The sequence below is a fragment of the Festucalex cinctus genome, chromosome 16 (assembly GCF_051991245.1).
Source record: "Festucalex cinctus isolate MCC-2025b chromosome 16, RoL_Fcin_1.0, whole genome shotgun sequence".
Lineage (NCBI taxonomy): Eukaryota > Metazoa > Chordata > Actinopteri > Syngnathiformes > Syngnathidae > Festucalex > Festucalex cinctus.
The window spans coordinates 20929044-20947740 of record NC_135426.1 but is presented as its reverse complement, the minus strand read 5'-3'; the positions used below and the strand labels follow the sequence as shown (position 1 = coordinate 20947740).

At 39.6% G+C, this 18697-nt stretch overlaps 1 protein-coding gene across 6 annotated transcripts in view; it reads left to right on the top strand.

Moving 5' to 3' along the window:
• large1 (LARGE xylosyl- and glucuronyltransferase 1) overlaps positions 1–18697 on the top strand; it is a 192811-nt gene that overhangs the window by 102926 nt on the left and 71188 nt on the right. The window lies entirely within an intron of this gene.

Below are 18697 nucleotides of genomic sequence, written 5' to 3'. Positions count from 1 at the left end.
CAAATGAGTTAAAGGCCTTTCTTACCACTTACCACGACAATATGTACACTAAAACAACAGCAGAGTACAAAAGCTGAGCCAAGATATATGCAATTCACAATAATCTTGTTTTTGAAACAGTTTACAGACAAGGACAAACTGTCTTGCGCAAACAAATCCAAATTTGGCCGGCGCTGTGCGCCTGTGCGTGTTGCCATCGTTCCTGAATTGATTTTCAGTCTGGACTTAAGAGGGTCAGAGTTAATGTAAATTAAATCAAGCTACTTAGAAAACTTAGAAAACGAAGACCATCACAGAGCTGTTCTACTGCATACGATTCAATCGCCGCTAATGACTATGTGAGCCCCCCACAAAACGACAGTGCGCCTTTTGCGTCACTGCAAAGCTTGGCACAAACAATAACGGTGCTGTTTGACAGCTGCCAGAGAACATGTGGTAAGGTGGGCGATTTGAAATTCCAGAATAATAATAAGAACAAAGCTAAAAAATGCAAGCACTGTTGCACTGCACAAACAGAAAGAGAAGCAACATCATGTAACTGAGAAAGATTTAATATTACACAATTTGCGATCATTTCGGTTGAATATCCTAACTTTTATTTTAGATATCACCAAATAAAGCAAAAAACAAAACACTAGGTCGTGGTCTTACTTTCTCTCTTTAGTTTTTCCTCTGGTCTCTTGAGATCTCCTTAATTTGTTGGAATTTAGAGGTTTCTGGGGTTGGCGTAAGACTCTGGATTTGTAACCATGTAGGTGGCAGGCGGTGTTTAGTTGGTGCAGGATTTCACTTTGATCCATCTTTCTCTCCTTTGACCTTTCCTCTGGTCTCTTGACCTTCTGAACTTCACGACTCTGGCGAGACTCTGAAGTATCCGGTTAAAGTGAAGGATAATGGGATTTTTATTAGGTTTTATGTGAACTCATGAGTACAAATTTCCAAGATTTCACACGCACACATGCATGCACACGCACACTAATGCACACATAAGCGCAAAAAAAAAAAGAGAGCAATGAGATGATAAATCGGTAAGACTGCTGAATGAACAATTCTGAGCTCTCGCTCTCTCAAAAAAAAAAATAGTTCTATACAATAGATTTTAACATTCATAAAGCAGTGCTAATTTTATGTAAATTTAACAAATAAAAGTACATTTAAATTAGGAATTAACTGTACATGAATGAATTGTATTTAATTTTATTAATGATTGTAACATTTTCAAAATTGGAAGTGTCTTTGATATAACTTAATTATCCTTTTTTTTTTTTTTTTAATTGTAAGTAACCTTTTAATTTGTTTGCCATCTCAATGGATGTTTCTTGTCCTTGTCAGCTCCGCCCCTTTTAGTCAGTGGACCACAACAAGTGGTGACTAAATAAATAAATAAATAAATAAGTAGTCAAACAGTTTTAAAGTTGTTGTAGTTGTTGCTCATTAATTGTAATTTTATTTTATTTTTTTTAATTTCTGTATTTAATTCTGTTAAATTAAAAACATCCATAATAAAAAATTTGGACCACCACATTTTTTTTTCATTGTATTTGGGCTTCAATTATTTATGTAAAAATATAACATAGTGTATAAACATGGCACACGTGCGACTGAATTTTGCTTCATGGCGTATTTTAATGATGCACATGAAAGCATGTGTGCCTCTGTGCAGAAATGTCCATTATCTCGCATCCTCTATCATCTTCAATGAAACCCGATGTAGTCTGTGTGTTACCTGACAATCAGTCAACAAACACTGTTTTTCCGCCGTGTATTTATAGCTCGCCCGGGCAAGGTGACTTTGTGAAGATTATTACGGCGAACGGAACCGTCTCCGTCTCATTGGCGGCGGATGTTTATTTCGCTTGTCACCAACGGGAAAGACATCTAAAACAAATCAATGTCCAAATGACATCACCAAAATAAAATACGTCCCCCCGCTGTCTCGTTCGGCAGCTCGTCGTCTCAACAAAAGATGCATTTCAGGTGTTATTATCCTCATACGATTGGAAGAGAAGATTTGAAAGTTGATCTGAACAACACCGCGTAAGGGGAATACAAATTCACATCGAAATGTTGGCGTTAAATAAATCAGCCGGGGCTTCGCTGCGTTCTTGCTGGAAGGCGTGAACGAGGTCTTGGAGGCGCAGGTGGATAATGAGAACACAGTAGAATGACATGAAGTGCAAAAGATAAATAGTGTTTTCTCAAATATGTCGGTCCTTATTAATAATTCAGAACTGCAAGAACAGGAGCAAAGAAAGTACAGGTTCATAAAGTCTGGAAAACAGCAACGAGTGTATTCGTCTGTCACTCGTGATTGTTTGAAATGATCGAACAAAACAAACAAAAACGGAGCTGCAAAATGAGATCAAATAATATTGGCTGCCAACGTGGTGAAGCAGCATGTGGCGTGTTACCCGAAGTTATTTCTGCGCTCGGCTTCCAAATAGTGATCACAGGCGTTCAATCTTTAGTGAATGTGACAAAAACTGCCGTCCGTGTTTGTCGGAAGACTCCAAATTTTTCACATGGACGCCTCATTTCATTTGCAAACTTCTACCATCAGATAGCGCGTGCACTCATCAAACTCCGTGAAAACTAATCACAAAATCACTTCCAAGTTTAAGACAAATTACAGTGAAACATACAGCTGCATTTTTTTAAAAAAATACAAGTACGTACAAAGGTATTATTACCTCGTCTCTTTTCTGTACCTTGTCTTGAGATTCAAAACTTTAGTTTAATTGCTTTATGCCGTAAAAGTCAACTCGCTAAAGTCTTAATAAACAGTTTGCTGCTGAAGCTTTCTGACTTGGGCAATTATGCTGTCAGGCTATTGACATGTCATTAGTTTCAACTTGATTCGTATATTCCTTGTGCTTTATGAAACGTCTGCTCTTAAAGGCCCGGTATGCCGGTTTCACTAAGGAAAATGCACTTTTTAAATACAGGATGTACACACTTTAACTTTCTCTCAGTCTACACATCTGTGTTTATGTTAATCTTTGGTGGTGATTTTGTCCTAACCAGCCTGTATTTAGTCATTTTGTGTTTGTTTTGTAAACAGCGGGACGTTTCTGTTGAAAGACACTATTTACAACCCTCCAACCAATCGCAGAGCGGGGGGGGTGGCGTGTCGCAAACGGGGCCGGGCGAACGTGTCGGCTGCGTGACGTCACTCCCGCGGCAATTTGAAAGTACGCACGGATTTTTTTTTTTTCTCACTCACTCACTCACTCACTCACAGCTTACGTGTGTGAATGAGTGAGTGACCCGTTTGCGACACGCCCCCCACTCTGCGATTGGCTGGATGGTTGTAAACACTGTCTTTCCACAGAAACGTCTCGCTGTTTACAAAACAAATACAAAATGGCAAAATACAGGCTGGGAGGGTGGGGGTTCAGGACAAAATCACCCCCACACGTGAAGAAAAGCCCAGATCTGTAAATTGAGAAGTAGTCTGTTTGTTTAAATCCTGTATTTAAAAAGTGTATTTTCCTGAGTGAAACCGGCAGACTGCGCCTTTAAAATACTGGAATACTTGGTTGCACTATGTTTAATACAGTAATATACAAAACATACAAAATACAGTGTGTATGTTAAAGAGTACCCTAGTTGAGTTGGATTTTCCCATAAGTAAAAGACTTTATGTTCAGAACGGAGCAGTCAATGATGATCATTACATATAAACGCCCAATCAAAGCCAATCATCATTAAATGTGTTGTTTATAGGTGAGTAAAAAAAAAAAAAAAAAATCCCATCCAATTATCAGGCACAGTCTCATTGCAGGTAAACTAACTGTAAACTTCACATTCTCAAAAACCTGAGTTGGTCATTAAACGTTTTTTTGTTTTTTTTTCCCCCCCTCAGCAGGGGAAAAGCTGCCGTCTGCTTTGAATTTCAAATACAGAAAAGTAGACTAATGTGCATTAAGAAGGGATGATTGTAAATTTGTAATTGGTCTCTTGAGTAAATGAAAGAAAAAATCCAGCAGGTTCAGTGGAGGGCAAGTCAGGGTGAGATTGTGAGTATTGACCGAAGTAGACCAAAACTTTGTTCAACCCTTGCAGATTATCCACAGGGCTGAAGATATAACAACATTCTTTGACGACGCTCTCGTTCATCATGACTGCCAATGATTGATTGCATTTTCAGGTTCCAAACTCAAATTATAAATCACGCCTGGGGTGCTTTTTGCTCTTTTCTCCAACTGTGCAGTAAGCTTTAGACTAGAAAGTCTTAAAAAGTCCCCCTAATACTCACTTTATGTCCTTGGTGATACTTGGCGTTATCTTCCAAAGACAAGCTAGTATAAAATAGCCTTAAAGGGGACATATTATGGAAAATTGACTTTTTAAGTGCTTGTGTACAAATAGTAGTTTCTCTGGAGTGCCTGCCCACTAAAGTGTGAAATTAAACAACCACGTAAATCTTTTATCGGCCCGCTTCTCAAAATGTGTTTGCAAGTGAGCCGTTATCCCCGTATGCGCGACGGGGGAAGATTCAGAGCCACTTTCAAGCAACTAAACTGTCTAAAACACTATCAGGCATGACGTCCCTGCTTGTCATGTCGAAGCCAAAAAGGTAAGCAGAGCTGCATCACCCACCCGTGCGTTAACAGTGTTGGCTTCTGAAGAACGGCACGTGTCCACGTCCAAATACACACAGTGTGGCTAACGAGGGAAATTTACAGGTGCACAAATGTTATCCCATGCTACAAAGCCTGTCTCGAGGCAAAGACTCTGCCCGTGGTAACCATGGTAACGAAAGCTAGGCTCGCTATTGGTCCAGCAGTATATGGCCGGAATGAGGGCTGGCTCACTTGCTTGAGGCAAAACAAAAAAATAGTCTGATTTCAGTTACTGAGAAAATTATAATATAATTTTAATTTTAATATTATAATTATTCATATGATATTATTCTTTGTTTTGTGTGACAGATCTATTAAGAAACGTGGGAGCTGAGGGGGGAAAGCCATCATGTGATATTTAAAATCCATCCATCCATTTTCTTGACCACTTATTCCTCACAAGGGTCGCGGGGGGTGCTGGAGCCTATCTCAGCTGGCTTTGGGTAGTAGGCGGGGTACACCCTGGACTGGTTGCCAGCCAATAGCAGGGCAGATCTTTCAAATCTTCATTAGTTATTATTTATTGCCATTATTGTGTGAATGTTATTTTATGCCCCCCAAATAATGCATTTGCATTATTGCACTCATTTTGTTCACATTCGTTTTGTAAGTGATTCAAACATGAAGATTTATGAAAGTCAGGACATTTGGTATCAGTTTCTATTTTTTCACACATAAGTGAAATTCCCAAATTTTCACAATTGTAAATTTCCCAAAGTCAATTATATTTTAAATACTTATTCCCTCCCTCCCAATTTCTTGGCCAAGAAATTCCACAGCATTTCATTTCAGCTTCATCTCTTCAGTGTCTCCACACAATTTCCACAGAACTTTCATTCACTATTTGCGGTTGTTTTCTCAGTCCCGGAAACGGCCGTATAACCGTCTCCGTCTTATGAAAGCCATGCGTGTGTTATGATAGCGAACACATAATTCTGGAGATCTGTTTATTAAACAGATGCAGTCTTACGCCAACCCTCGAGGAATTTACAATCTTGCAACAGAGTGCTGAATGGACTTAACCCTGCATTATTCATGATGTGTCCAAAATGTGTTTTGCACATGATGTGTGATTTAAAAAAAAACAATACCAATCAATGCTGTATTCCGCAGAAAGTACAGTCAACAGCTACAGTTATGATCAGTCTCTTAAAAAATAAAACAAAAACAAACAAAAAAAACAGCAAACAAACTCATTTGTAAATGTGCAATGCCTGAGGGACTTCCCTTTCCTTAATACTACTTTTCAGATTGTGCTGCCTTGTGGCTAAAACTGCTTTTGGCTGGAGTTGTTTACCATCGTCAAGATGATTTTGGATGTGGTGGTGTATTTTATTAATGTGATGAAAAAATAGATACATATTTCAACATCGTTAGAGAGGGATATGAATTCTGAGCTGCTGGTCCCCAGGGCAAGCAGAACTTGATGCAGATGTTTTTGTATATTTTAAATATTAAGAATTCAAATATCACAATTACGTAAATCTCTCTCTCTCTCTCTCTATATATATATATATATATATATATATATATATATATATATATATATATATATATATATATATTTGTTATGCTTCTGATCATCAGTTTAGTATTAAATGAAACATGAAACAAAGAAAGTTATACCTTGCCTAAAAAAAAGTCTGCTTCGCTTAATGCAAGCAAATAATGCAAAATGTCAGAGAAAGGATAACGAATAGCATCCGTCTCATAGTGGTCTAACAATTTAAGCAACAGATATTTGAACACAAACTTGCAAAACATGCGGCTAGACATTTTCATAGGGATGTATTCTTTATCCTCTGTGAAGAATTTCTTAAATTTACAGCGGTTTATTATCTCATTTTTTTTTTCCCAGTCCCGTCACACAATTTGGTTGCATTTCCCAGCTCCACCTCTGGTTGTCATGGTAACGAATGCTAGAAGCCCTGAATGCTAATTCTTCTTAAAAAAAAAAAAAAAAAAAAGTTACAATCAAGCAGCATAAGTCCCTTTAAAAAAATAAAAAATTACGAATTGTACAGGAGTGCCTCCCTCGAGGTCTCATTAGGGCTAATTGATTTATTTGCAGAACCGTTTACAGCGAAGCTAGAATGCACCATTCCACCATTACATTCTTTTCCCATCCTTTTTAAGACAGTGTGATTTTTTATTATTTTTTTTAATCTGATGCAAGGTAATATTTCATTTACACCATATGAGAGCAGAAGCCAATGCACCAGTCGGTCCGAGCAGTTGTCCTGCAGGGCTGCTCGACTCCCCCCCCCCCCCTCCCTTCGCCCCCCCTGCAACCCACTGGAGACGGCTGAAACAGAGCGAGCTCAGTGGGGAGGGAAACGAGCATCTGTTTTCATCATCCAGAGAATGCCCGAGCAAATTCTTCCTTCTCCTGTTATCGAGCCCGATGGGGATTTCACAGTTTGGCACATTTTATTTGCTTTAATATGAGGCAAACACGAGTGTGAGCGTCAGTTTCCTCACAAGGGAGCGCCCCTGCTGTTTGAGAAGTTAGATGGAAAATCCTGAAATTAATTCACATAAACTTTTAAATAGCATTTTAAATACAATGGGGTGGATTCACTAAGCGTCCGCTAATAGTGCGAAATATTGCTCCACAACTTCACCCGCAGTCTGCTCCCAGTTAACCACCTATTCACGAAGGGAATTGCTCTAATCATATACCGGCGCAAACATGCCCACAAAACTGACAGATGGGAGCAAATTTGCGCAAGATTTACCACACATGGCAATGGATTTGCGCCAAGGAAAATTGTAGTATAGTAACAGTTGCGAGAAAAATTACATTATCAGAAAGTGAGGTTGGACCGAGAGGTTCCTCATTTTGCACCATTAAGATGCACAGAGCAGACAGGACGACGACGATGTCATTCATTCATAAAATACAAATTATTGGTGTGATCATTTTTAACACATTCATTGCCAGACCAGCAAAAAATGCATCATTTGATGTCTCTTTCCGTCAATGGCAGTGAACGAGTTAAACATGGTAAAAATCAATGAAGCAATTATAAAGTGTTGATATAATGTACAGCAGGGGTGTCCAATTTTTTTCCTCTGAGAGCCACATACAGAAAAATAGAAAGCTGCAAGGGCCACTTTGATTTATTTTTTTTTAAGTTATTTATTAACACATTCATTGCCAGACCAGCAAAAAATCATTTGACGTCTTTTTCCGTCAATGGCAGTGAATGAGTTAAAACATATATTTTCAGAGGTTGACGTGGGCATATAGTATGCATGATCTGGCACGTAAAAATGATCGTAAAATAAATAAAGAAAGAAAGACAGAAACTAGCATAATTTAATAGTGTTTCAGAGATTTATTTGTCTTAATATTTTTTACATTTTAACATTTTCTTCCTTTGCACCAAAAAACAAATGATCGTCCCAATCGTGATTTCAATTATTACCGAATTAATCGTGATTAATATTTTCTTCACAATCGAGCAGCTCTACATATATATAATTGTTGAATAATGACCTTTATACAGTATTATTGCATACACATACACATTACTGTTCGTACCCATGTAAGATTTCTAACCTACTTTTGATCTGGGTGAAATCCAGCATGCAAGTCGAGACGTTCAAGAGCAAGACAACAAAGATCGGATCGCATGATGTGCTATCATGACAGCAGCTCCGTCTTACTTATTTCTGCATAATTTCTGCTATTTGTCATACTCTGACATTGTTATTCAAGCCTTCTCGTTCGCCAGCGAATGATATGAATCATTTCACTTCCACTTGTGTGGAAAAAAGATCAATATATTGAACTGCTACGATGTTATTCAACTGTGCTGGCCTTGCTGGCTTTTCCAACTTTTGAAAGAAACATATCATGCAAATGTCTCTGTCCATCAACATCCAACATCACACACAATGCAAACATTTATCTGCCTATTTCACTTAGACGCACGATATAAATTTGTCAAATAAAATGATACAAAATGGAACCGTGTCCAGGTATGCTGTGGAATAAAATGTGATCAGAAGAAGTCAGCATCCAGAGCCTCGATAAAGACTTTGGCATTAATCAGCGATAAGCTGGATATAGTGTGTGTCGTATGGGCGTGCATCACCAGAACAGCTCCCTAAACCTTTTATCTGACACGGAGAACCGCATTGCCTCAGCTGTTATCACGCCAAACAGACCCGTTGAGGTTTTCCACACCCCAGGAAGCCTCAAGTACTGTACTGTATCCACCTTTCATAATCTGGCAAGAACTATCACCATCCAGATGTAAAAGCAAGTGCTGCTGTTTTTTTTTTTTTTTTTTTTTTTATATCGGGCTTGGCGTAGGTCCACGCGCCGTTAAACACATAATAATTTCAAGATGATGATGTAGGGGACCTCAACTTTTTACCGCAACTCCACCGGCCTCGTCTTTCACAACCCTGAAATGAACATTGGCTAATAAATTTATATGTGCACCCAGGATCAAGATGAAACCCTCCCATTGCACCGACCCCGCCGTCCCTTGTCCTCTGTGCCCTCAATTACCAACGACACATTTTTGGCATTCACACTCAGGGTGAATGAACATCACTTTCTCCTCATCATCAACTTTGCGACAACTTTGGCCCCGAAGCGAAAGAGCAAAACGGCCACCGAGTTCAAAATTGCTACCGTGCTCATTAGAGCTCATTTGTTCGTGAGACATATGCTTAACCAACAGTCAGCATTGTTTATAGCAGCACATTTCTCATTTTGTGTGGCAATATGTTACCCGGTGGGCAATTCGTCCTCCCGCTATCAACAGCATCTGGAAAATGCAATCATAACAGCGTTTATTCATTTAAGACACTTATTGTACATTCTAGTCTTGCCGCAGCAATATTAATGTCCTCACATGAAAGTGTAGAAGCAGATTGCTTGAAATGATAAACAAAATACATTTGATTAATCAATTCCAGTTATAAGCATAAAAACAAAATGGAGAATTAAAGCAGCTTTCTGTAACTTTCCAGTTCACTACCGTTTAAACGTAGCAGTCAAGAATACACTCCTTCTTGGATGGATACTTCTAAGCTTTTACGGAATCGCCGCTAGCTCCCAAGCTGCTAGCGACTGAAGGGGCTAGTAGCTAACCCTTGCAGTCTCTCCAGGCTAGCAGCACAACATCGTCAAAATCAACCATCTCGGGTCAAGTGACACCAACAAACCAAACTCCCGGAGGATCCATTCCTCGCTATACATCTGTTCAATGACTCGACTCATCCCACGCCGCGGGCTCTGACTGAAGCCCACACGCGAAAATGCTCGCAACGGATTGCTGGATGAGTCAGCATTGGTCAAACTCCCACACTTTTTAAAAATGGACTGCAGGCGGACAATGTACACACAAATTTGTGCTGCCTGAAATGGTGGACGATGGCAGGGTGGACGTTTTTGACGAACATTAGCATGAACACATGGTGCACCTGCGTTGAGCAACGTGATTCAATTAGCAAGCAAAATGTCTAACAAATGTATTTTGAATTACTGAAAGGATTTTCTACTCATTTATATTTCATTATGATGACGGAGTGGACTTGTTAAACTTGATAACATCCAACTACGCACATTTTTAGCGAAATGTAGCATTGTATGGAGTTAAACTTGTCATGTCTGGGGTCACGCCAGGGTTAAGTTTGAGTTCATGACCTGTTAAGTTTGGGTTCACGACCGCGAGGTCAAGTGTCTGTTTTGAACTAATGTAACCATCATCTGGTTTCAATTGGAAAAACGCTATGTGATGTTTCAACTGGTTTTATGCTCTGTGATGTCATGAGCTTTGTGATGGCAATCTTTAATCCTTTACTTAGTCACAACCAATCAGATCGATTCACTGTCTGTAGTAGCGTTCCGAGAAGCGTTTGTGTTTGTCGGATTATTACCACTGTCTCTCTGTGCAACTCTCTTTGTTTCTCGTCTAGTCAAGTTTGTTCCACGTCTCTCGATGTGAATAAGTAGTTAAAATCTTATTTGTGTCTGCGCTTTGGGATCCAACCTTCAGCACATGACAAAACTGAAGTGCACCTACAACTACAGCAAATTGTTTTTGTTCGTTTGTTTGTTTGTTTGTTTGTTTGTTTTACAAAATGTGCATAAGTTGGGGCACTCCAGTTAAGGAATATGCTGTGCATGAGTGTTTAGATTTGACACAGCACATGTAAGCGGCGTTTCCCCTCAGGGGTTAACTATAATGGTTCTTCCCCACTGTCGCAAATTGATCAACGGTTCAGTGTTTGGTGTTGTTGGAGCACAGTTTGCCTTTTATGGACGCAATATAAATGTATAGGCTATGGTGACAATGATTGATATCAGGCACTTTAACTACTAGTTCTCCGGTGTAGCGTCAATATCCGAGGTGATTGTCCCCGGTTCTATTTTAAGGTCGGTTGCTCCAGAGACATTCGGCGCAGACACTCGAAGACAACCGACACTCGCAGCGAGAGCCAAGACAGTGACGCAACGTGCTTCTGCCGCTGTCGCGTTGGCATGGCACAGCGTTAGCCCACTTGACGAAGGCTCGCCTCTTAAGTAGCCTCGTCTCGGCATTAGAGGCAGAGCATGCTGAGAACTGTGGAGAGGTCTGCGTCGACTGCCGAGACTTAAGTGGGATCTGTCGTTCGGCACCTCTGTCCTTGTTGACTTCTGGCGGATCAGAGGGAATCTTGAAAAAGAGCGCGTATGTACAGTGTGACCGCAGCATCGACTTACACTGACATATGCAACTAGATGATTTATAGCGAAATAACTACAGAAGGCAGTGGCAATTTTCTTTCTTTAAACATCAGTCAGAACAGCAGACTAGCAGCTTCATGTACAGTACAATGCTACCTAAACACTGACCATTCATACCTTAGTTAGTTAGTTAGTTAGTTAGTTAGTTTTACTTGTTATTGATTATATTTATTTATGCATGTGTATATTCCATTGTTACGTTCACATTTTATATGTACTAGGACTGGGTATTGATTCAAATTTCATCAATCGATTCGAATTCAGTTTGTTTTATTTTTTTCCCCATTCGATTCACTTAGTTCAATCTGATCATAATGGAACATCAAGTCTTCTTAAATATCAAGGACATGATAAGAAAAAAAAAAAAAAATCACCACAAACATTAAATTCCAAATAAAATTTTGCAGAGGCGGTAACTGGTTAAATGATTTATTTATTAATGAAAATCACGTGTTATAATCACTTAAGTGTTACGCAAACATTGACATCAGCATGGATGAGATGAAAATGTTTAAATAATTGAAATTCAATAATTGTAAATATAAACAAAACATTCTGAATTGTCAAAGTGCAATGTCAGGTCTTTGATAAATGTAAGAAAATACTTTTACATTTATGTTGTGAACAGTAAATTTCAAAATGCAAAATAATTTGACCTTTAAAATTGTTTTTTGTCAATTTATGGGAAAAGAGATATAGTAATTGATTCAGTTTTATGACTCGTTATCACGCTCAAAGGAAAATTGATTCGATATCGATTATTCAGTTTTTAAACTCAGCCCTAATATGTACAGTATATCATTGTTAACACATCAGTTTTGTATTTTAGCATAAACACTGAAATTGACATTTAGCTTCATACGTAATCAAATCCTGCTGCAGAAAGTATCAAAGTCATGATACCAAAACAAACCTAATCGAAACAGTTGTAAATGTGTTTTGTCAAGGCAGGAGTCGTTTTTGATGCTCTTGTTGCAGACAATCGTGTTTATTTTATTTTCATTTCTTCTGATCGACCAAACCGTTTCAAGTAAGCTGCATATTGTTAACTGGCGTAGCAATATTTTCATATTGATGCAGTAGAGTTATCTTTCTGTCATTTATTCCCTGGAGGAAGAGGAGGAGGAGGAGGAGGAGGAGGAGGAGGAGGAGGGTAGTACAGTGTGCGCAAGCTCTTCCCACTAACACAGCAGCTGCTTTCACACTTATACTAAACATAAACCAGGATATTCCAGTAAACACTGTTAAGTCTTCCCATCGTCAAACATTCCCTAGACAGCCTGTGTGTGCTTTACCACATTCTGCCAAAGCTCAAAGATCTTCTGTCCTTTCCTCTCTCCGTTTTCATGAGTCCTGTTGTGTGTATTGATGGGACCAGCGAGGGGCCGCACTACATCCGGAAGGAAACACCTTGACAGTGCAGGGACCTACAATACCCAAATAGCAATCTTACATCCGAGTGGTAATCTTCTCTTGGCTCAGTGTTTCTCCTGTTTTATGCCAGTGGATTACCAGCTTCCTGAAAGGCAGAAATCCTGGGAGCACCCCAGGGATTTGTCCTGCCTCCACTTCACTTTTCCCTCTGTCAGGTTTTGTCGAAGACACCGCACGATTGCGATTGTGCGGCTCCACATTCATCCATTACCATTGCGAGCACCCACCTTAAATCTGCCAGCTCCCAGCACTTTTCTTCAAACTGAGGAAGCAGAGAGCTGATGATACAATTCTACGATCATTCATCACAGTCTGTTTTACTCCCCCAAAAACCTGCCCTGCTTCCTCCTGACAGTCTGCCATCACTTATCATCATCCGGCAGCATCTTCACTCCAAAACAATGCCAGCTTGTTCAGTCAACCCCCTCTGGTACGATCTGGCACGTTCGCCTTTCCGTTTTCTAGTTTGACCATCTTCTTCTTCTTCCTCCTTGCTCTTTTAACCATCCATTGGTCCGATTAGCTCTTCATCGTTCTTTTACGCCTCGCTTCCACTTCCAGAGTAAGTGTTTCCTGTTTGCCCCCAAACTCCCCGTTCACTTCACCATCAGGTTTGTATTTGGGCCCACAAGAAGGCAGACACTTAGAATTCCACCGAGAGGCAGCTTCCGCGCTCTAAACACAGCCCCCCCCCCACGTGCGCCTTGTACTCGCAGTGCTCATCGGACGCCTGTGTGAAGGAACCCCCTCACCCACATAATGTGTTTGCTACTGGAGCATGTGCAGCAACTTCTATATGGCCGACTACAGAACAGGTCTCTTGTACTCGTGACTTCCAGACCCACCCAAATCTGCAATACAGAGAGACCATATCATTTTTCAACTTTTTGTGAAAATCCCCTCTTCTATTATTGTTCAGTCGACATATCCAGTTTCAAAGTTGAAAAAAACCCCAAAAAAAACAAAACTGGTTTTGTCACGTTTGTGACTCTGCTTGATCTCAACATAATCATTGCAGCAATCTAGCGATGCCTCATTAGTTTACTGTAATATATCACCTGTGTGTCTCCACTCATTGTGTTCCCTGATAATGAACACTAATAGAATTAGCTTCTATCAAGCCATCTCATTTTGCGCATCCCTCGGCTCTGCGTTCCAGCTGTGACTTTGTCCAGTGTGCCTATCGTTTGTCGCAAAACGGTTCGACGTCATATGTGAACTTATCACCAAAGAGCAGTCAGAGGTCAAAAACAACTGAAATGAAACATCCAGACATCAGGAGTTAAGACATAATAAATTACCGCTAATTTTATACTCGATGTGGTTTAACTAAATGCCAAGGAGACATACGGTATTTGCATTTTTTTTCACAATTTCAAACTGTTCCCTGGTATCTTAACTGCCATGACATGATTTTAACATACAAGCACATTAGCCGATTTAGAAAAAACACAATTAATCCAATATAGAGTGTGGTGAAATTTTTTTTAAAGCATGATTATCGGCACGTGTACTCTGCTTTATGTTTATGATAAATGTCAGAACTAGGGTAGCCAACTTTCTCATCCCGACCTGTAGAGTGCTGTTTGCTGTGTTCAGCGCTGATTGCGAAACTTGCCAGCAAGCTAAATTCGTGCAGTACTTGTTCATAAATAGTACGAGAATACATCTTGTATTGCTCCCGCTGATACGTTCACAGCCGCCGTGTTAAGATCGGCGTTTAGAGTGTAGGCGACATGAAGCTGTGACGAAACCAGGAAGTGTCGAGTTGCCTCTCTTACCTTGCAAGATCTCCACATAACGTCACACCCAGCGACTCATTTTATTGGCTACGAGCAACTTCCTTGTCACTTGTCAACCTACGGGAGCAGCCGTGGTCCAAAAATGGCAAAGATGTCGTTTGCTGCATTTAGTGTAAGAATTGAGAATTATTTTACGGGACTTTTGAGGTCCCGTCTGGGACATAACAATTTAGCCCAAAATTCGTGGCGTCCCGGATAATACGAGACAGTTGGCAACCCTAGTCAGAACGTACCAAAACAAGTTCTTTTAATCTCATGCAGTAAAAATGTCCTTCTGATTCTCGGTGACTCCACAACAACAAAATAAAAATAAATAAAAGAGAGCGAGCGAGAGAGACCTGAGTTCGTTAGCCAACTTTGGAGCTTTTAAGGTTGGCTCTGCAGCCACTTACCACTGATCCTCCTGCCTGCACTTCGAGGTCATTGCCCCACATGCGCAGATGATGCGGAAACCCTCTCACACTCGATGAAATCTTCCCGAAATAGTGCGTTTCCCACGGTAACCAAGCGTTTGTTTCAACCTTGCCCAAGTGAAGTTACATTTGGTCCGTGCTGGAACGTGATACAATCCCAAGAGAGTGGGAAAACAAAGCGTGTGTTAATTGATCAAAGGTGGGAATAAAATGAATGGGGATTAAAACCATGACGAGGGGAACTGTTTGGTTCATTAAAGTTCAATAGAAAGCTGCACTTTTGACTTCAGACAACTTCACTAGTGACAATATTTAAATCCAACAATGATATATATATATATATATATTGTTTTGTTTTTTTAAGAGAGAGCTCAGAATTGTTAATTTGGCAGTCTTACCGATTCAACATCTTATCATCATTGCTCTCTCTATTTTTTTATTTTTTTTGCGTTTGTGTGCGTGCGTGCGTGTGTGTGAATTTTTGTCAATTTGTACTCATTAATTCACCTAAAACCTAATAAAAATCCCATTACCCTTCTCCTTAACCGGATACTTCAGAGTCTCGTCAGAGTCTTGAGGTTCAGAAGGTCAGGAGACCAGAGGAAAAGTCAAAGAAAAGAAAGATAAATCAAAGTGAAATCCAGCACCAACTAAACACCTCCTGCCATCCACATGGTTACAAAACCAGAGTCTTACGCCAACCCCAGAAACCTCTAAATTCCAACAAATTAAGGAGAGCTCAAGAGACCAGAGGAAAAACTAAAGAGAGGAAGGAGGAAAGGATAAATGAAGCAGAGTGAACAATGATCATTTTTTTAGGTCAGTAAAGTCTTATCATGCATTGGATTGAAAATACTCAGCATGTTTTTTTTTTTTTTTGCAATTCAACTATTGTACAGAGCAGTACAGAAGTTCTTCCCTCCAAGTTAAAATGTACTACACAAAAATTATACCTAAATAAAACCATAAACATTCTTAAAGCATAAATCAAAATGTTTTGCACTTAAAAGTTAAATACAACTGAACAAGTACTTAGTGATTCTTTCACATACCACTAGAGGGAGCTGGCGTACCACTAGTGGTACCACACTTAGAATGGAATACTGTATCAGTTTGAAACAAAACATTCACCTTCCATACTGGAGATGTGTTCCACATACTCAGCAATCCTCAGTTTTGCCACTACATAGTAAGCAAAATAATGCATTTAAAAATAATAATAATAATAATAATTTAAAAAAAAAATACTATTTTAAGATTCACAAGCACATAATAAACACAAATTACTCCAACTTGAGAAAAGTTTAAACATTCGGTAATTACTTAATAATGTTAATATCCGTTGTGCTTTTTTTTTTTTTTCTTTTCCCCAAGTCCAATTATCTGTGGCATATTCTTTTTGAGCAGATGTATTTTTTGCAGGAGAAAAAGGAAAGTATAATTATGCCTCAGTGCCTTTAGCAGAACTGATGACAGAATATGATGACAGAAGCATAAATGAATCCAAGCGTGCACTCATATCAGTGTCTTAACACTCGGGGTCACATTTCAGCGTCCTTTGTGTGTTAGCTAATTACGGCCATGGTGCTGTAATCGCATTTCAGATACATTTGGCTGGAGCGTCACTCATCACTTTTTTTTTTCTCTCTCTCTCTCCTACTGTGTCTAATATGACACTTTCATCATATCACTGGCGAGTAGAAAGGCAAGAATGTCAACATGTTTTTCATCATAGGTGAGAAAAGATGGAACAAAAGCCTGCCAGGTACAGGGTGGTGCAGTACATGTAAATTAACAGGAAATTTACCAGAACAGGATGCTACATTCGAATGAAATGACTCATTGGTCTTGATATGAATTATTAATATTCATGGAAGACCATCAGTGAACTCAACTCGCTGTCAGTAAATATACAAAAAGAATAATATATACAGTAAATATGGGGAAGAGTCATAAACTTCAATATGCAATTTCAGAGTTAATATTTGAAATCAGTGGCAATAGATGTTGCTGGCAAGAAGGTGGAAATAGTCGTTTAATACTAAAGCGGAATATGATCAAAATACATCAAAGGTGTTCTGCACCTTGCCGCTTTTTTGGTTTGAAGCAAAGATACATGGTAGGGGACTTTTAATGGAAATCTATTTTTAACGGCATCTATATAAATGGTTGGCTTTTTTTTTTTTTTTTATGTCATTTCTGAAATGTGTCTAAGCGAGTCGTCCTGCACTTTCATGCCACTCTTACTTTTACATAACGTGCCACATACAGTGTATATATAGTGTGTAAATGTAAAGTGTCCTGTAATTCTCGGTCCTTGGTGGGTTTTAACGAAATTGAGACACCTGAGAATTGCTTTTAATAGAGAAAAAAATGCTGTAAATGACACCTTTGAAATGGACTTCCATTGAAATGGTAAATGGAGCGCATTCATACAATGTGTTTCTACCTTCACGGTATTCACAGATTTTCCAATGCTGCCTCCTCGTTTATGCATTAACGCAGTCCTAATAGTGTACGCTGCCATGGAAACAAATACAGGTCTCATTCATACACTGATGGTGCAGCATGAGGAATCACTTGGGGGGTTGGCGTCTTACTCAAGCGTGCTACATTACATAATATTTGCGGGGGTTCAAACTTTCCATTTGCGAGATGCTGACTGTGACAATGCGGGAATAAAGCACCTGGGGCGTTCCTGACAACAATTGGGCATATTGCATATATATCTGCAGTCGCTGGAAATGGAATCGATATGTACATGCATGTTATCGCCTTTGCAGAGTGCTACTATTGGACTCTATTAGCATTGTCGTGCTTTGATTATTTGTTGAGGTATGGCCATCAAAACAGGAAGATATGTTTCTACATTACTGTCATAACTAGGGATATTTTATACCTTTTTTTTTTCAGATGATTTTTTGGACGGATGGATGGATGGATGGATGGATGGATGGGTGGATGTTTGCATGTTTGGATGGACGTTTGCATGGATGGATGGATGGATGGATGGATGTTTGCATGTTTGGATGGATGGGTGGATGTTTGCATATATGGATAAATGGATGGATGGATGGATGGATGTTTGCATATTTGGATGGATGATGAAGGATGGATGGATGGGTGGATGGATGGGTGGATGGATGGATGTATCTTTGCATGGATGGATGGATGGATGTTTGCATGGATGGATGGATGGATGGATGGGTGGATGTTTGCATATTTGGATGGATGGGTGGATGTTTGCATATTTGGATGGATGGGTGGATGTTTGCATATTTGGATGGATGGGTGGATGTTTGCATGGATGGATGGGTGGATGGATGGATGGATGGATGGGTGGATGTTTGCATATGTGGATGGATGGATGGATGGATGGATGGATGGATGGATGGATGCATGGATGGATGGATGCATGGATGTTTGCATGTATGTATGGATGGATGGATGGATGGATGGATGCATGGATGGATGGATGCATGAATGTTTGCATATTTGGATGGATGGGTGGATGTTTGCATGGATGGATGGGTGGATGGATGGATGGATGTTTGCATGGATGGATGTTTGCATGGATGTATGGATGGATGGATGGATGGGTGGATGTTTGCATATGTGGATGGATGGATGGATGGATGGATGGATGGATGGATGTTTGCATGGATGTATGGA